Below are 21,328 nucleotides of genomic sequence, written 5' to 3'. Positions count from 1 at the left end.
TCATCGCTATAAATCCACGCGCCGTGGCGCTAAATGCAGCGCGCACAACACGACAGAGAGAGACAGACAGAGAGAGAGAGTCGTGAGAACACGGCGAGGCTTTTCAGCCAATTAATGACCGTTGATTGGTGGGAGAGGTAACCGGAGCCACCCACGCGTGCGAGGATGCCAACACTCCGCCCCGTATAGACGGACACAGGTGACATTAGTCCCCATCTCACCGTATACGTTGCAACTCCGATTGTTTTACGTGCTTTTGTTGCTGTGACTTTCTGGCCCCGCCCCGACTGGACACCCGTGACAAAAATAAGAGCTTCACGGCTCATCGGATTCCTCCGGTATATCTAAAATATAACAGATTCTGATTCTGACCGCTGTATTCTCCCCCCCCCCCCGGGCAAGCCAACCTCGCCGCTGTTGCCTCCCTCTTGAGACGACGACAAAAAATAATTTTAAAAAACCCTCGAAGCGCTTGGGGACAAGCCCAGGGGAAGGTGCGGCAGCGTGAGGAGCGGCCCCAAATCGTGACTGTGTGTGTGTGTACGTGTGTGTGTACGTGTGTGTGTGTACGTGTGTATGTGTGTGTGTGCGTGTGTGGGGAGCGGTAGTGTAGCGGTTAGCGCGCTGCGCTATGAACCTGGCGACCCGGGTTCGATTCCCGCTCACGGCTAACACCAGTGACGATTATCTGAACCGGTCCTGGGCCTCCCCTAGGTCGACTCAGCCTTAAATGAGTACCTGGTGCGGTGTGTAAACATCGCCACTGGGGAGACAAAGGCGGTCGGGCGTGGTGCTGGCCACCCACCCCCTCGTGTACCGTTCTGGCCTTCATAGGTGCTCGCTAACAGCACTTGCCCCTACAGTCTGTTAAGGCTATACGGGGGGTCTTTGTCTTTGTGTGCGTGTGTGTGTGTACGTGTGTGTGTACGTGTGTGTGTACGTGTGTGTGTACGTGTGTGTGTACGTGTGTGTGTACGTGTGTGTGTGTGTACGTGTGTGTGTACGTGTGTGTGTGTACGTGTGTGAGTGTGTACGTGTGTGTGTGTGTATGTGTGTGTGTACGTGTACGTGTGTGTGTGTGTACGTGTGTGTGTACATATGTAATGACAGTAGAGCGATGGTGCAGCGGTTAGCGCGCTGCGCTACGAACCCGGTGACCCGAGTTCGATTCCCGCTCGCGGCCAACACCGGTGCTGATTATCTGAGCCGGTCCTGAGTCTCCCCTAGGTCGACTTAGCCTAAAAAACGAGTACTTGGTGCATAAAAACTTCGTCACTCGGGAGACAAAGGCGGCTGGGTGTGGAGCTGGCCACCCACCCCCTCGTGTGCCGTTCTGTCCTTCATAGGTGCTCGCTAACAGCACTTGCCCCAACAGTCTGTTGAGGCTATATGGGGGATCTTTGTCTTTGTTTGTATGTTGAACTTCTTTCGCACCGTACGCAGCCAACCGTGCTCGTCGGAGGCGCGGGGGAAGGACAGCAAACTAAACACAAAAGCAAATCTGTTCTGTGGCCACCACCCAAGTCGGACAATCGCCCCGCGTACTGAACTGAGAGGTCCGTTCCCGGTGGCGTAGCGACCACTCACTCACTCTGCGTCACCTGAAGCCGTTGCAGGGTATTGCTCAACCTCGACGCCAAACTACAACTGCTTCCCCAGCCATAGGAAGAAGACGAAAAATTCCCATTATCGTGATGGAAGGTGCGTCTTGCCACCATCCCTTAAAGTGTCATGTCCCCCGCACACCTCCGATTAGCACGGTTGGCTACGTAGGGTGCGAAAGAAGTTCAACACACATCTCCTAAAGTTCATCTTCTCGCATTCGGGACACTTGCGCGTCGTCACGGCTGAATTATCGTTACATTTGCGGTGGATCGAGATACTTAACGTTAGCCGGGAGACTCTCTCTCTCTCCATCTCTCTGAAGGTCTCGTGAAAAAATCACATCCTCAAGTGGCGTCTTTGATTCAGGGGGCAGCAGAGCTGAGACTCTCACTCCTCCGTAATTGCTCCCAATCTCTCCCCTGCGTGAGAGAAAAGGTCGCCGCTGTTTCACACGAACGGACTTCTTCCCTCCACGCACTCACTGAGCCCCAACAAACGCCGCGGTTTGTGTCACGAGCGGGAAATTTTTTTTTTTTCGTTCGTCGGGTGTGAGTCCGTCCGCACGTCGCGTGCGGTAAGAGGAGTCACCTCCAGCACGAGTCGTCGTTCAGAGCTCAGCGATTCTTCGCGGGGCCTCGCTTCTTCTCCGGCACGGCCGACGGCGCCGTGACTGTAAACGTGGCGATGGAAATGTAATGCCACCGCTCTCACTCGCTCACCCCCGCACACTCACTCACTCAGCCATTAATTCACTCACCCACCCGCTCACTCACCCACCCACTCAGTCACCCCGCTCACTCACCCACCCACTCACCCACCCACTCACTCACCCCGCTCACTCACCCACCCACCCACTCACTCACCCCACTCACTCTCACCTACCCATTAACCCACCCACTCACCCACCCACTTACTCACTCCGCTCACTCACCCACCGACTCACCCACCCAATCACTCACCCCATTCACCCACCCACTCACCCACCCACTCACTCACTCACTCACCCCACCCACTCACCCACTTACTCACTCCGCTCACTCACCCAATCACCCACCCCGCCCACTAACTCGGCTCACTCACCCACCCACTCACCCACCCACTCACTCCGTCCACCTGGCCCCCTTGAAACACATTTTGCCTTCCAGCATACTGAGATCAGAGGGCGGCTCGGCAGAGCCGACTCTTAAGAGCAGGTTACAACACAAGCCACTAATTCTCGCAAATTACAGCCCTTAACCTTCACGCTGCCCGCTTTCTTGTGCGCGCCTCCGTGTGTCCGTGCGTGCGTGTGTGTTTATTTTATCCATCCCGTCCCTCTTGGCCGTGTGATTACGCGCTCGCGTGCGCTTGCTGTTGCGGGGCGGGTGGAGGTGGTGAAGGGCGAGGAGGAGTCTCGCGGACAAAGGGGGTCGTGGCGTGGTCGGAACCGTGTGGAAATGCGCGCACGTGAACATTTGTGACCTCTGTGCGCTTTCGTAAAAATGCAACAAAAATGAAATGAGACGCGGAATCCATTCAGAACTCTCTCCGTGCGGTAGTGGGCGACCCACGGAAGCGGATATCAAAGAGCTACCTCGCAGATCTCACACATTCGGGGGGGGGGGGGGGGGGGCAGCAGTTTCCCACCAGCTTTACCACTGACAGTGATGTTCATCAATATTTTTAATTCACAGAGTTATTGTTGATGTTTTGTCCGTGTGTGTGTTGTGTCATTGGTGACCAGGCTGAGGCGTTTGAGGACCCAGTTTAATCACAGCGACAACAATGACTGGATTCGAACCCAGGTCCTCAGCGGCGCTGGCTCGGTGCAGTGCCCTCTAAATCGATTGCTTGATATTAATCGCGACGATTTATCGAATCTCTGTGGTGTGGAGGTGTGTGTGTTGGGGGGGGGGGATGTGATGGATTGTTCCACTGTGAATGGTAATAACGACGATGACTCTTCAACTCTTGAGCACTGCATCTGTCCGCAGCCGCCGATGGCAAGGGATAGAATAGACTGAGGCGCATTCATTCACACGAGCACCTCTGCTCACAAAGACAAAGCTCCTCGTGTAGCCTTTAACAGACTATTGGGGCAAGTGCTGCTCGCGAGGAGCAGCTAATGAAGGTCGGAACGACACCACGCCCGGCCGCATTTGTCTCCCCAGTGGCGATGTTTACGCACCGTAACAGCGACTCATTTGAGGCCGAGTCGGCCTAGGGAAGGCCCAGGACCGATTCAGACAGTCTTCATTGGCGTTGACCGTGAGCGGGATACGAACTCGGGTCGCCGGGTTCGTAGCGCAGCGCTGCCACTCCCCACGCTCACGCGCACGCGCGCGCGCGCGTCCCTCAGCAGAGGGCCGCGCGTGTCGCGAGGGCCCCTCGCTGTGCCGAGGGCAGCGCGAGGACAGCCCGCGAGCGTAATTGGGGGGCTGGCGCGAGATCTGACGGTCATCACGGGCGTAGTCACGTGGCCCGCGGTGGGTGTCGGCGGCTCCGTCCGGCCAGCTCATCCCACAATGACGAGCTCTCATCAGCATCAACAACAACATCATCATCAGCCATGGTCCTATGCACTGCTGGATAAAGCACCATCACGGTCTCGCGAGGTGCAACAATCGGTGGCTCAGCGCGCCCGACGTCTCTCCAATGGACGTCCTCTCTGGCGCGTTTCCCGGTCACGATTCGACTCAAGAATATTTGTGTGTGTGTTTTTTTAAATATATAAAACATTAGGTCAATATAGCGGCTTGCAGCGGTTAGAGGGGATCACGTCGTAAACCCCCGAGACGGTGGCCACGCACGTGGCCTGTCATCCAGCATCGTGGAGGCGACGGTTGGTGGATCACACGAACGTTGCGAAACTCCCTTCCCTTGGGCGTCAAGGAAGGTGCCAAACCCTGGCTTGCCAGCAGAAGCCAGTACAGCAAAAATGTAGACTAATATCATCTTTCCCTTCTGTATGGGATAGACTCCTAACCCCCCCCCCCCCGCCCCCCCCCCGTGGACCGGCGTGACATTTTTCCGGGTGCTCAAGTTTCCTCCATGCAAAATGAACGCTCATCAATTCGCCGAATTAACATTTGCTTGGGCGAATGTTGGCCTCCCGCTACGATGTAAAAACAAAAAACAGCATCGATGAAAATGACCAACGCTGTGAGCGGCTGCTGCCGTGAATACCGCTTGGGATAGCGAAGTAGAGGAGACTTCTCCCACCCTTGGAAATCTCGCCTGGTACGGAACGCCGCAATGGCTCGTTGCGTTGACGATCTACCGTGTGCATTGACAACAGTCACCAACGGAGTTGGCCAAACATGCCATGATAGGGCCACAGAGCTCGGGGCAACTGTTGGTAGCGCTGCTTCTGGCTGCCTTCCCGCTTGTCTTTGCCACCCGGCGCCACCGTGCAAAAACTGCGCCGCGTTACAACTTACACAACATCCTGAGATGTAATCGAACTCTTATTAGCATGACGATGATAATATACGTATCGACCGTCGACTACCACATTCTAAATGCGTGCGTTTTCTAACCTCGGCCAATGCCCAACTCGAACGTGGGGTTGCTGTATGTCGCGGGCAGTACAGCAAGTAGGTTTTCATGCATCGGACGTTAGAGCCTTTTCCTCTGGTCCGCGCGGGTTTCACCCCGGGCCCACCCTGAGCAGGCCACTGAATGCGACGCGAGTCGTGGCTTCGTGGTGGTGTCATCTTTTGCGGGGCTGCTCCGTGACCCGTCGGAGGTGTCTGCAGGGCGCGGCTTCACCTCGAGGTCAAGAGGTCATCACGGCCATCGCCACTGATTCCGTCCCCTCCTTCTCCTACATTCAGCAAATGTTGCAAAGACAACGAAAGTAATCACCATCACCACTGCCACCACCACCGTCAGGTCTCCCTCCTGATTGGAGACCTCTGGGTGCCACTCCAATGCTCGTCGTGTAGGTGGCCTGCCCTTCTTTCTCCGACACGCGTTGGCCATCCATTGCAATCTCAGCAAAGAACTCGCCAATATCCTGCCACTTCCTACTCCTGGACTTCCAAGTTGCTGACCGTATCGTGCCACCAAATACCCAGCCCCTTATCGACCACTACTGATGAAGTCCACGGGGAGACCCAAGTCCAGCTAAGATATCGCTCGCCAATCATGGACAGGAATCGAACCCGAGTCGCCAGAGTCACAGTGCAACGTACGGCCCCTGCGCCATGAGTTATGCGCACAGTGGCCGATAAAAATAGATGCGTTCGAAGAGAAAGGTTGACAAAGAAACGGGGAGGGAGGGAGGGAGAGAGGGATGAGCGCAATATGAAGAGCCCCAAGGAGGAGGAGACGAGAGGTCACAAAGAAGAGAGGAGTCGGAGAGAGAGAGAAGCAGAGGGAGAGAGAGAGAGAGCAAGGGAGAGGGGAAGCGGCCAGGACGCACGGGGAGTGGGGCTGATGAGTGCGTGTTTCCAAAACACGGCCTAGCGCGTGGCACGGCCGGCGCGCAGTCAAAACAACTCCGTCTCGAGCGCGAAGACGGCGGTGATGTGAACTTAAAAGGGCAGGCACACCAATCGCCCGCGTGCCGACAGCCGGGTCAGACGCGGCTCAACCCGGGGGCGAGAGAGAGAGAGGGGGGGGGGGCGCTGGGGTAGGCGGCCCCGGGGCACACGGAGTGGAGGTCGTGGAGGCGTGGGGAGGTGGGGGAGGTGGGGGAGGGGGGGAGGGAGAAAGGGGCACGGTTCAAGTCACGTGGCGACGCTCCGTATCGGACTCCGCCAGGGACAGCGGTACAGGCGGATTTGTGAAATGATCGGATGTGCGAACGTCTGCGAAGACAATGGCAGCTGCGCCGTGGGCACAAATAGCTTGCTGGGCCCAATCAAAGGGCAACACGCATTAACCAAAGGGCGGTGCTTCGTTGTGTTTTAGAAGCGAGTGAACGCACGAGGCATTAAGGATTACGAACGATATTTCTCTTTTTTTTTCATCCGCGTATTCTCACAGCTTAGAGGGGTCACCCAGACGCCGTAAGACATTTTTTTTCCTAATTATTTGCAATTACAGATCCGTTCAGAAACACCGCGGTCGTTCACGAACAACTTGGGAGAAGACAAACAACGAGCGATTTGCGCAAACGAAGCGTTGGACAGATCGCATTCTGGGAATTGCACTGCGAGACGCAAAAGAGGAACACGCGGATGAGAGGAGGTACGCAGGTGAATGGCATCATGCGGACCGCGAAAAAAAGTGGGGCTTGGGCAAGACACGTCGCCCGTGGTCAAGGAATGGAACGCGTTCGAGCTGAGATGTTAACTACCTCGCCTGGTATACAGGAGGTTCAATCCCGACTCTGACGCCTGAATGTATGTTTGGAGTTTGCGTCTCTCTCTCTCTCTCCCCGTGGTCGTGTAGATTTCTTTCTGGGTCCTCCGGGTTTTCCCTTCCACATTTAGAAACACGCGTTTGGAGTATGTGGCTGCTATACACTTCCACACGATGAGCCACTTCGTTGAGCTCTCATCTGTGGCCAGGTCGCTTCTGAAAAAGATCTGTATAGCTCATTGGGCCTTATCTGGTAAAATTAAAAAAAACCGTTAGTTGTAGAAGAGGAGCGATGCAATAAGTTTGTGACGCCATTAATCCAGCAGTGGATATATCATGGCTACTGCTGCTGCTGATGATGATAATGATGATCGAGGGCAGTGGGCTCACGGATACGCAAAAAAATCATCTTGTGATGATGCACACGCCTCAGCTTAGATAACCGCAGCAGCAGCGGCGGCATCGACAATCATCTCCGCTCGTAAACATCACGGTTCTCGTCCGGGAGTTTCACGGCACCGTACTTAGATGCCGTCCATAAATGACGTCACGCACCTAGGGGGAGGGGGGGGGGTCAGACATTTGTGACGATGTGTGACAAGGGGGGGGGGGGGGTGGGGAATGTGACGTCACGTAAAAATGCGCAACTTTAAATAAATGTAGACAACACGTTCTACTTAGTTAAATATACTTTTTAATAAATGTTTTTTCTTACAACATCAGAGCGCCACATTAAATACGCACTACAATGACAATAGTTTAAAGCGATTTGAAGCATGTTTTATATTTTGGCAGAGCTTTGTGACGTCATATTTGAGAGGGGAGGTGTGACTTTTTGTGACGCCGTGTGACGAGGGGGGGGGGGGGTCAAAAATCGTCCAAAATCGCGTGACGTCATTTATGGACGGCCCCTTGGCTGGGAATGCTCGAGACTCATGCGCTAAGTTGACGTCGTTTCGTCGCCGCACCCGTGCAGCGGTGCGGCGACCGCCCGGTGACAGGTCCTCATCCAGCAGTGGACCGATCACGGCCGATGACGATAATAATGATCATGATGATAATGAGGGAGAGGAGGAGGATGATTATCGTATCGCAATAGTAGCTCGACGTGAAACGGAGTCAATTTTGCAACGATCGGCGTGGTCGATCAATCACGCCGTCCCCACTCTGGGGGGGGGGGGGAAGCGATGGGGGGGGGGTGGAAGCGATGAGTGGGGGGGGGGGCGCTCTAGTGGACGCGTTTTGTTTGAAACCACGGTTCCATTTGTGCCCCGGCGCCGATTGCATAAATATTACCGTTGCGACCTCTTGGCTCATCGGTTGAGCGAGCGGGCGGGCGGGCGGGCGGGCATCTGACAGCACACGTGACCCTCTCTGCGTAAACCTCGCAATGCTCTCTGCCGTGGAATGCGTTCATGTGAGTGCGGGAATGGTCATGCGGTTATTATGGGGAGGGGTGGGGGGCGAATTTGGGGGTCAGTGGTGACGGTAGAAAGGAGCGGTGACGCTGGCTGTGAGTGTTCCAGTTGACCCCTAGTCGTGTGGTTGTTGTACACCCCACCCCCACCCCCACCGTGTCACCCCTGGACTTGGAGTTCACACAAAGTGACGATTGCATTTTAGTGACATTCGACAGGACCTTGTGCCACAACGCACAGGTGGAAAAGGCAAAGGTGCAGCCCTGCAAACTGCTTGCTCACGCCATGTGCTGGTGGAAGGGGGCCTCCACTAGATGGAGCTCTATAAAGAAAGGGTATTTGGCCTACTCTTCCACGTTGGCCAGATGCCTTTGGATGAGGTCGGAGTACCCGCACTTAACCCCACAATATGAGACCTGCCGTTCGACTCAATGTGGTGCATTCGTTTCTACTGCTGGGTGTCTCAGAAGTGAGATGAATTTCAGAAACTTGCGCCGTTGTTTTAAGCGCCAGGAAATGGAATCGAACCTCTGGCCTGCAAGTCCAGCGCGGCAACCATCGCACGCACCACTGTGGCATCATCATTGTGTGTTGTAAGACTCCTGCTAAATGCAAGCAAAAATAAACGCGTGTCCTTCCTGAGCCATAACCATCACTACAGGTGCTCAATTCCTGTCCAATTTCACTGCGTAGTAATTAGTATGCGTGACTCGAGCATTGAAAATAGTGAACGCGTGTAAATATTTGGGCGCCTGGCCTGATTCTCGCCTGAAATCTATATAGTACTCGTCAGGAAAAGCCTCACAATGGAAATTCAAAAAATAAAGCTTCGGTTTTCTCCGGATACTCTGGTTTCCTCGAATTCTCGCTGATGGAATTGGCCAAAACGTCCCAATGCAGCAGGGCCCTCTTGATCAAAGAGAGCCTTGAGACCTCGGTGAGCCTCTCTCCTAGTTAAATAAATTACATTATTATTATTATTATTCATGATTACTATTAAAGCTGGCATTTTTTCTTTGACCGTATAAAGGAAAACAATTCCATGCCTGTGTTGTCATTGCACTTTAAAGGAATAACAACATTCGGGCACGCGTGGAGGAAACCAACTTCAAACGTCACGACGGAAAATGAATGCCCTTTGCACCAGTGTGGCATAGCGTGGCTGGCATGGGCCTTGGTGAAAGGAGTTAAATAGAGAGGCCCCTGTCCCAACCCGACCCCCTTACCCCCCCCCCCCCGCTAACAATTCCCCTCCTGCACCGTAGGCGCCGGGTGCAGCTGCACCGCCTGTACACTCGTCGGCAGATAGCTCCGCCAATGTTTATTTGCGCCCAGACCAGAGCCAGCCACGATGTTAAACTCATCACGAGCCTCTTGCTTGCACCGCAGCGCTCGCCGTTCCCTGTATCGTCGGGGCGATCTCGCTGCCGCTGGGAGCTAAATCATCGCTGCATTAGCGAGGCGATGAGTGGCCGGAGATAACGTGGGTACATAAAAAAATATATAACTGTTGAGAAGGAATGGCAGTCATCGTTTTAGCTGAAGGACCTCGACCGCTGTGGTGTGTGTGTGTGCTGTGGAGTAAGTGGTTGTGGCACGTGCGCGTGTGTGCCTGTGCGTGCGTGCGTGCGTTTGAGTGTGCGCGCTTGTGTCCGTGGTCTTTTTATTTGCTCGCTCGTGTGTTTACACAGAGCACTTTAAAACACTTAAAATAAGTCACTCACATTCGCCAGACCGCCGCCGCCGCGGGGAGATAATGCGAGCGAATGCGTGGACCCAGCCTCCTACCCCGCCTATACTCAACCCGGCTCCCATCGCTACCTACAACCCAGCGCCCATCGCTATCCACACTACAGCTCCCATCGCTACCACACCCCAACTCCCATCGCTATACACACCACAGCTCCCATCGCTACCACACCCCAACTCCCATCGCTATACACACCACAGCGCCCATCGCTATCCACACCACAGCGCCCATCGCTATCCACACTACAACTCCCATCGCTATACACACCACAGCGCCCATCGCTATACACACCACAGCTCCCATCGCTACCACACCCCAACTCCCATCGCTATCCACCCCACAGCTCCCATTGCTATTCATCCCTGCTCCATCATCATCTACCATTGCCTCATCATCATCATCATCCACCTCTTTACGGATCACCCACCGGCGTGGAGTGACTGGCTCACGCCAACAATCCAGCGCTGCGGAGGCAGAATTCCCGGTATCATGAAGAAATCACTCCACTGGCTTTGCGAGATGGCCAGGGAATGGCAGTACAGCAAGTGGGTTCCAGGACTGTTGAGTGTCAACCCCTCGCACGGGTGTGGTGGGGATTCCTCCGGGTTCTCCCGTTCAGACGATAAACGCTCCATTAAAAATAATAAACTCCAAAGATCTCAATGGAGGCCGCTCGTGGAATACGAGTGTTGGGAATTGGTGAGGGCCTCCCGTGTAAAACAAGACGTGGGTTTATTGTGTGTTCACAGCTGCTCCAGACACCAACAGAATCCGCCGGCATCGCGCACACTCATCCGCCTTTGTCTCCCCAGTGCTCATGTTCAACGCAGGGCCACGCCAGCCGTTTATTTGAGTCTGAGTCAACCTAAAGGGGCGAGGGGATAGGGGCTCAGGCGAAAATGGACTATCAATTGCCACCACCATTATTGCGCATCGTGGGCCTCTGTGTGATTTTTTTTATTTTTGAGATTACGGTAATACACCGATTTACGTCTCCCTCTTCTACGTCGTTTCGCAAATACGTCGTCGCTTTACTTATTGACACCACGACTTGATTTTCGTCGGCTCAGCCCCACACTTACGTCGCTGACAGCATCATCATCATCCCTCCCTTCTCGTATCCGTCGCCTCTAAGCTTTCGCCTCCACCTACCCTGTAAATCGCTGAGACGTCGTTTCGATATTCGTCGTCGCACCTTTCAGGAACGCATCCCCCACGTAAAGCGGGGTATTCTTTAATATAAATTCCACGAGTTGCCATTGGCTCCGCGTCCTACAGGTGAAGATTTTTCGATTCAGAAATCATGCAGCGAGCCGTCCACCCACAACCACCTGGAGTCTGCAAACGGCCTCCGGAAGATGACGCCAAAAAAGCACTTCCGAAGTCACCGCGAATTGGCGTCTCTCATCCAAGACACGAGAGGGGCGCGCCAATTTACAGGCCCGAAAACCGTTTCCGTTCGTCGTATATCATTGTGTGTGTGCTTTTTATAATTCTCAGAGATGTCGTTCTCAGGGCGTGTCTTTTATCTCCGCGTGTCTTTCCAGTTTCCTCGCACGTGTCATGCACGGATTCATCGGACGATGACACCTTCACATGTCGAGGAGCGCAGAGCTTGGGCAATTGTATGGCGCCTGCTCACCCGCGCGGCTGCCGCCTTCCCAGAGGTCGCAAACGGGGTTTGATTCCTTACCCGTACCCGTACCCGGCCGCACCAGGGTCGCAAATGGGTACCCGTACCCGGGTAGCCGTTCCCTACCCATACCCTACCCGAAATGAGTGACAAACGGTTACTCACCAGTGACTCACGGCCTACCCGTACCCGTACCCGGCCGCACCAGGGTCACAAACGGCTACCTGTACCCGTACCCGGCCGGGTACAGGTAGCCGGGTATCGGGTAGGGTACGGGTATCGGGTACCCGGTTGCGACCTCTGCGCCTTCCCCGCTTGCCCGTGGTTCCTCCGAGCGCCTCCGAGTCGTCCTCTCCTCCTCTCCGCGTGCGGTGGTGGCTGTGGCGCGTCACAACGTTGACATGAATTCGCCCGAACTGAAAATAAAATAAAATAAACGATCGAAGGCGATCGGTTGTTTCGCGCGGTCATTGGTGGCTGGGCTGAGCCCATCCAATGCGACTGCCACTGGTGGACGCGGTTGTAACCACTCGGGTGGCTGCAACCCGGATGGGAAGGCAGACGACCTCAGCGGCGCCCGGCTCGGTCCTCCACCTCAACGCACTCGTCCCCTGGACGTACAGTGGTGGTCTCGCAAAGCGGTCACATCTTAGATATTTATTTATTTAAACATTTTAAACGGTACAGTTTACCGGGGTAGCGAACGCTACTCAATCTCTCGTGCGACAGGCGGACAACACCCATAGACTCGCACGCGACGGAACAGGTTCCCCGGGGGGGGGGGGGGGGGCGTGCAACCCGCTCCGGCTGACCGCAGAGGGTGCGAGCGGTGGCGCAGCGGTTAGCGCACCGCGCCGCGAATGGATCCGGCCCCGCGTGAAACGCCATTCCCAGCCACGGGCTCACATCGGTGATGACGAGCGACGTCTACGGGATTATTTTTGCCACCATCGAAATGTTTGGGGGGATGGAAAAAATAAGACGAGGCTTTACCCCTTGCTGGCAATCAAACTGGCGTTAAGAAGTTCAAACACCAAATGGACAACCTATGACAAGGCTTCAAGTCCGCGTTAGCCGTCCATTCTTTGTGTCGGGAAAAAAAAAAACATGCTAACAAACATGCTCTGATAATTATGAATATATGGCATTGTCTTTGAAACTGATTGGCCAACACCAGAGACGGCCTTCTGCAAGGTCTTGTCTCACTAGCAGTGTCAGAGCAGCGCCAAGAGGCGAAGCGGTCCGGGGCTTCCCCCACCTTCACCCACCCGCAGTGAGCAACATGGTGAAGTATGGTCAAACAACTCCCCCCCCACCCCCCAATGATTGACACGGCGTGGGGAGGCCTTCACCCTGCAGCTGGTCGATTGGCAGCGGGAGGCCAAATATAGATTCTGAAAAAAGCAGGCAATACGTCTCCATTATCGATCTGTCTCTCCACGTAACAAATACAACAAAGCAAATGTTTTCTTGACACGATTCCACCGATCCCAGCGGCCTTCCGTGAGTACACAGGTTCAGCAGCATTGGTTCAGGACAAGCAAACTCCGCGGCGGTGTCGGCAGAGTCAGGCTCCCTTGAATCAATGCTGGTGAATCGCCACCTCATCAAGGCAAGGATTGTCTCTCTTACCGATATGGGGGGGGGGGGTCATAGTTCGACTCGAAATTATGAATATAAACATATTTATCACGTGACACAAACTAATCTGCATTGTTGTGCAGAAGACGAATACTGTAACAAAATAAATAAAAAACAAAGCCAAAACAAAACGTCTCGTTCACAAATCTGTATCTCCACGTCAACAAAAAAACATTATTTCTTACAAAACCCATATATTATTATATTCGTTATATTTTCCGCACCCCCGACATACATCACCATCAATCAGTATCACTCGTCATCACCACCACTACCACCTCCACCACCACCACACAAAGCCACATTTGTGTTGCGCCTTTCTTCGCCAATCCAATGGACGTTGAAAGAAGTTCAACACGCGTACGTACCTCCACACGTACACATGTGAATGATTGCACCAACAGAATCGACGCGTCAGTATTCTCGTCGTCTGTCGGGGGGGGGGGGGGCTGGGGTTACGCGTGCAGCGGCAGAAACATCGCCACCAGCCGACCGCTTTCTACGCCTCTCTCGCCCGCGAGGGTCGAGGCGAACAACGCTGCGAGCGGCTTCGTCACGGGACTCCCGGGATAGCAAATTAGTTGGGCAAAGAGACGTTTCCCACGCAATTTCGGACCCTTCAAATCTCGCCTCCCACAAGCGGGCGGGCGGGGGGTGGAGGGAATGCGCCCGAGAGGACGCAGCAATGATTCAGCTCGCGCGAATGTGCCAGAAGGATCGCGACGAGCATTGTTACGGAATATAAAAAGATCCGCCGAATTCGAACAAACAAAAATATCCGACATTGTCATGAGAAAAAAAATGTATCCCAAGATCCAAAATGTTTAAATGTGAAAATCATGCATTGTATAAACATACGCCGCGACATTACCGCTCCCCATACAATGCACGGCACACGAGGGGATGGGTGACCAACACCACGCCCGGCCGCCTTTGTCTCCCTCGTGGCGAGGGTTTACACACCACACCGGGCACACATTTGAAAGCTGAGTCGATTGAGGGGAGGCCCACGACCGGTTCAGATAAAAAAAACTTGTCACTTTAGTGTTGGTGGCCATTTAGCGGAAATCGAACTCGAGTCGCCGGGTTCGTAGCGCAGCGTAGCGCTCGCCGCTACCACTTCCCACAACACCCACGCGCGCGCACACTCTCACCCACGCACACCCACGCACACCCACGCACGCGCGCACTCTCACCCACGCACACCCACGCACGCCCACACTCTCACCCACGCACACCCACGCACACCCACGTACGCGTGCACTCTCACCCACGCACACCCACGCACACCCACGCGCGCGCACACTCTCACCCACGCACACCCACGCACACCCACGCACGCGCACACTCTCACCCACGCACACCCACGCACACCCACGCACGCGTGCACTCTCACCCACGCACACCCACGCACACGCACACTCTAACCCACGCACACCCACGCACACACACGCACGCGCACACCCACGCACACACACGCACGCGCGCACTCTCATCCACGCACACGCACGCCCGCACACCCACGCACACCCACGCACGCGCGAACTCTCACCCACGCACACCCACGCACGCGCGCGCTCTCACCCACGCACACACACCCACGCACGCGCGCACTCTCACCCACGCACACCCACACTCTCACCCACGCACACCCACGCACACTCTCACCCACGCACACCCACGCACGCGCGCACTCTCACCCACGCACACCCACGCACACCCACGCACGCGCGCACTCTCACCCACGCACACCCACGCACACCCACGCACGCGCGCACTCTCACCCACGCACACCCACGCACGCGCGCACTCTCACCCACGCACACACACGCACACCCACGCACGCGCGCACTCTCACCCACGCACACACACGCACACCCACGCACGCGCGTCCCACTCAGCCCCTGCGCGTGGGCGTGCCGCCGTCAGACCGAGCGGCACATTCCGCTTCGGCCACAGGACGTGAGTGAAGCAAGCGGCGCGGCTCGAGGTGGCCGCTCCACCCGCAACCCAACTGAATCCTCGTCGCATGAGCGGTGTCAATGAAAGCAACCTGACAACCCACAGACACACGCGCACATTTTATCCGAGGGATGTGCAACAATCCCTCGGTCGTGTGCACGGCGTGTGATGAAGAGTAACTGGCACGGCACGAAATCCGCGTTGTTGAGTCTGGTAACGCATTCGATGGCATTGGGAGTCGTCGATTGGCGCTCTGTCTTCTCGACAGACCTGTTCTTCACCTGAGGACGGCTGCTTGCGTTGTGGCCGAAACGTCGTGAGAATTATTTTATTATGTTTTATTATTTTATTATTGTATTATTTCCCTTCTACGTGACTTTACCGAAAGAACCAAGAAGATATCTCTCTTTCGTTTCGTCTGGCTGCTGGTGGAGACCCAAAGCAACAGCGACAATGTCACATTCAGCTGCTGCTGCTGCTGCCCATAACTGCACGACTTTCTCTCGATCGGTCCGGTCTGCTTTGAACCGGGTTGGATCCGGTTTGATTCGGTTGGGTCTTTTGGTATGGTTTGGACCGGTTTGATATAGTTTGGTCCGCTTTGGTCCGGTTTGCAGCAGTTTGATCCGGTATGGTCCGGTCCCTCCTGCCACCCATCCAGCTCAGACAGTCAGCCCAACTATCCCAGCCAGCCAGATATCGCCAATCCATTCGTACAGCGTCTTGAAAAATGTTCACATTTAGACCCCGTATAAACACATATTGTATTGTAAATACTCTGCTCACAAGAATCGCTTGGCCATACTTCACCACGCTGGTCAGCATGGTTTACTGTACAGGTTCGGTTCAGGTTTCACTCGTCGCGAATGTTGGTCGTGGCTGGGAATCGACCTCGGGTGGCCTGGTTTGCAATTTTGTGTGTGAACCACTGCGCCACCACTCCTCAATGCTGTAGAATTATAAAAACAATTTTTACAAGAACGACAACTGAATCTTATGGCGGGACCCCGGGGTCCCGAATAAATGGAAGTCAAAATCCTAAATTTGAAGCTTTCGTGACTGCAAGGATTCATATTCTTAGGACAACTATTACAGGTGTACCATGTTTACCATGTTCACCATGTTTAGTTGTCACAAACCATAACAAAGGCTCACCCTCTTAAGCCTCACCTTACCATATGAATAAAAAGTGTGCTGTACTTGGCCCTTCCCCACTCTCCAACCATTATATAAACGGAGTGGTAGCTCCTGCAATCTCTCATTTACTTGATACAGCTGTCGTGGCTGTGACGGTTCCACCTGAAGACGGAAGCTTGTGTTGCCTCCGAAACGTCGTGATTTTTATTTTATTTTACTTTTATTAATTTTAATGTTTTTACCTACGTGACTTTACTGAAAAAACCTAAGAATAGGAAGTCAAAATCGTAATTAATTAGTTACTTTTTGGCGACTCCGTCCCACCGCGCACATAAACGCCGTGGCCCACCTGGCGCGGATCATTCTGTTGTCGTGTCGTCCAAGCGCAGCGGCGAGGACGAATGCGCAGAAGAAAAAAAACGTTGAAACTTTGATTAGCGCATCGTGCAGAGCTCGTCGAGAGGAATAAATCGCCGTGTCGTTCGCCTTCAACAGACATACAATGACGTCGCAACGCAGTTCATGTGAGAGCCGGGGGCTTATGGGACCCCGGGGTCCCGCCATAAGGTTCAACTTTAATCTTCTCAACAAAATGCTGATACAAGGCGGAGTGGGGAGATTACTCCGCTGGGAGGGCAATGTATTTGTTAAATCAAATTAATTTTAATTACGTGTTTTTTTAAAATCTGCAGCTAAATGTTTCCAAATTGGAATGTGCATCCTGTAAGTGCTGTGCTATGAATGTGAGAATGTTGGTCCAATTCCTGACCACGGCTAACATCTGGGGGCCAAAGTGATTCCCAAACTGCCACTGGGCTTCAAACGTCCTTGCCTCTGCCACAGCACTGTGGAATGCCTCGTGTGCAGCGTCCGTGGCCTTCTGCCGAAGCGGATGATCGGAATCAGAACACGTGGTTACACGGGAGGAATCCGATGAGCTATGAAGCTCTCTCTCACAGATGTCCAGTCGTGGGTACACAACGGTGGTCGGTCACGTGATGATGATGACGACGACGATGATGATGATGATCAGCAGATTGTAGCTTCACAACATTCACAGCATTTACGTTTCTGCGCGGGGGATGCCAGCCGCACACTTCCCCGTCCTTGCTCGCACACGCAAGTTGCACGCACCGGGCGCTTGCGTAAAGAAATCCCCAGCCTCCTCTCAAAGCGCCTGACATCGCATACCTCGTCTCCACCGTGAACAAAGCCGGACTGCCGCAGTCTAGCCAGAGGGGACGCCCCCCCCCCCACCAACCCCCCCCCACCAACCCCCCCCACCAACCCCCCCATCCCTCATTAGGGGCAACTGTCTCCTAGTGGGGAAATGTGTACCCAGCACCGGCCTGCAGATGGGTATATTCGGTTCGTTTTTCGGGGGGGTTGGTGGGCGATGTTGCCTCGTGATTATGTTTTTCCACATCCAAATGAAGTCACGTATTTAACATAATCCATGGTCAAACTGCTTGAATTCTATCGCCTCCACGACCGTAATTCAATCGCTTGCTTTCTTTTATTGTATATTTTATCTTCTCTCTCTCTCTCCATTATTTCAGTAACGCGATCACAAATAAAATAATGAAAGACAAACTCGGAGATGCAGCTTTAATAATACATCGCTCGAGGACACCGGCGCAAATTCGCAGAGCAGCGGCGATTAAAATCTCAGCGGTGCGCGAGTTGCGCAGGCGGTGAATTATAGCAAAAGTGGCTTTTCTTTCTTTCGGCCAAAACAACTGGTCCCACACACACACACGCGCGCGCGCGCACGGAGAGAGAGAGAGAGAAAAAAAAAGAATTACTTTCACCAAATGATGGGAATGAGGCCAGTAACATTTTTTTTGTACTTTTTTTTTCCAGGAAGCGGCTTCAGTGATAATGCACAGCCCATCGAAATTGCACGCAGCCCCAGCGCTAAGTGCGCCGTGACAGGGCCCGGGGGGCCACGCCGCGGGCCCCGGGCGCGGAGATTTGGGGGGGGGTGGGGAGCGGCTGCGCGGAATCGCAGATTGAGAAAATAACTTCGGAGGCCGAGAGAGAGAGACAGAGAGCTGAAATTGACCGACGATAAGGAGAGAGAGAGCCCCGAGATGGACGTCGTCGTTTGCAAGTCATCGCCGTTGCCATTCCTGTTTCAGACTCAACCGTCATCACCATCACCGTAATCATCATCATTGCCACCATACCCAATAGCATCATCAATCATCATCATTGCCATCACTATGCAACATCGTTTTCATCATAGCCACCACTTCCACTGTTTGTCTCATTATCACGACCACCATCAATACCTTCGTCTTTATCACCACACTCATCACTACCAATAGCATCATCAATCAATCATCATCGCCACCACCACTTTTGTCATCGTTATCATTGCCACTACAACCATCATTACCGTAGCTATCATATCTCCCCACGCTTGCTCCTGACTCCACATCTTTCACCTCCTCCTCACCACCACCTGCCCCCACCCCCCCCCCACCCACCCCCCGTTACCTCTACCCCTCCTCTTCGACCACCTCCCACCACGAACATTCAATTCCCCTCCCGCACGCCAGCGTGAACATCTGTAAGAGCCATAATGCGCTCGCTCCACGGAGTTGGCAATGTTTCAAAAAGGACTTTAAAGGTGCGCCTTCTCCCCGCTGTCTCAAATTCTGCTCGAAATGTGTTGCGTGATGAAGTCTCGGCTGAGTAACAATATTTTTTTTGGTTTGCTTTAGAATTTCAGTTGTGTGCGGTTTTTTCCCCCCTCTTTCCCTCTCTCTGCTGCTTGGGAAACGGACGGACTTGTGTTTCACACACACAGACGTGCGCACACACACGCACGCGTGCACATACACGCGCACACAACAAAAGACAAAGATCTCCCGTATAGACTTCACATACTTTTGGGGCAAGTGCTGTTATGAGCGAGCACCTGTGAAGGGCGACAGGGCACACCACGCCCGGCGGTGTTTACGCACCGCACCCAAGTACTCATTTGAGGCTGAGTCGACCTAGGGGAGGCGCAGTCCCGGTTTAAATAATCGTCGCCGGTGTTAGCCGTGAGCGGGATTCGAACTCGGCCCGCCAGATTCGTAGCGCAGCGCACTAACCGCCACACTACCGCTACCCACACACATGCACACACACTTTTACACACACAGATATGCACACACACACACATATCCACCGCATCTTTAGCTACGCCAGGGGTTCGGCTTGTTGTACGTGCCTTGCAAAGAGTGCCCGTCGAATGCCAGACCAAGGAGTGCAATTCCCTGGGTAACGCCAACATCGAAAAACCAAAAATGTAACACGATGCAGGCGCTTTGTGACTGGTAACTGAGACGCACCTCACCTCGCCCACCACCTCTGAGACCCCGGTGTGATCACGGGGAGATTTACACCCCGGATTTTAGAGGGCAGCAGCACCTCAGTGATGCCATCGCCGTGTCTCTGGCACGGCCACTCCGAACCAACCCCCCTGAGCGACCCGGGCACCTGAGTCAATACCTCGACTGGGTCGAGGGAGATTCGTGGCTCACGATTACGCAACACTTTCGTTGCCTTCAAGCAATAAATGAGTGGGAAATGGTTTATATCGGCACTAAATATAAAATACTATTTTAGTCCCTCACCCTTGTGGTCTCACGGCCGCGTTGTAGGTGGCTGTTAAGGTTGGTAAAGTCGGTAGGTTGGCATGCAGGTGAGTGGGTGGGTGGGTGAGTAGGCTGGTAGCTAGCCAGGCGCGTGGGTGAAGCAGGCATTGTGGGTAGGTAGTTAGGTTGGCATGTAGGTAGACGTGTGCGTTTGGTGGATATGTATGGAGGTAGGTGGGTACGTGGGTAGATACATACGTAGGTAGGATGGCAGGCAGGTAGGTAGGTGAGTGGGTAGATAGGTAAGAAGGTTAGTAGGCGTGTTAGCAGGTAGTTGACCGGCAAAATCTCCGTGTCCTATTTTTCACGAGAGGAACTGCAACGTCACACGTGGCTTTGTGGCAAACCTCTCCAATTTAAAGCTTAAATCCACAGATCGTGCATTCGGGCATGTATTGAGATGCGTGCGTCGACCCATTATCTAACTATAAGTCTGTACCCCCACAACATCAAACTAAAACTATTTTCCATTTTATTAGGTAAGGCCAATTGAGCTGGATCGCTGTTATTTCAGAAGCCACCTGGATTTCACAAATGATAGCCCAACGAAGTGGCTTATCACGTGGAAATGTATAGCAGCAAAATACTAAACGCGCATGTTTCTAAATGTGGAGGGAGAACCCAGAGGACCCGGAGAAAATCCACGCCACCACGGAGAGAGAGAGACGTGCAAACTCTAAATATTTAGGCATCGTCAGGGTCGGGATCGAACCCGCGACCTCCTGTATACCAGGCGAGGTAGTTAACATCTCGCCACCGTGGCGCCCAAACAGGCATCCTCCACCTTTCTTTCAGCCACGTCTGTGATAATACAAATACTACCAATAACAACGATGCACCTTGCTTACCCAGGAGATCGTCACCGAGTCTCAAGACACCCTTGCAGGAGGAGTTGCTGCTACATTGGGTTGCTTGACCACTCCGATTGACGAAGCCTTTGTTTTCACGTGGGAGGAAAACCCGAGGGACCCCCCCCCCGAGCAAATACCCACCAACAAAACACGAGAGTACAACACTTAAAGCTCCCATCACAGATGGATTCAATAACCCAATGCTCAACTGCCACGTCCCGCGCCCTTCGTAGCCCACGTGTACAAACGCGTGGCGCCTACAGGAGGGACCCGGACACACAGAGAGAGAGAGAGACAGCCCAGCATTGCAGAGCAGCGGATAGCAACTCAAAAGCTCTGCACGCAATTGCTTCGACGGCGTTCGCTCGCTCCATCGCGGTGAATTCCACGGC

The sequence above is a fragment of the Lampetra fluviatilis genome, chromosome 5 (assembly GCF_964198595.1).
Source record: "Lampetra fluviatilis chromosome 5, kcLamFluv1.1, whole genome shotgun sequence".
In the NCBI taxonomy this organism is placed as follows: domain Eukaryota; kingdom Metazoa; phylum Chordata; class Hyperoartia; order Petromyzontiformes; family Petromyzontidae; genus Lampetra; species Lampetra fluviatilis.
This window is presented reverse-complemented; position numbering follows the sequence as displayed.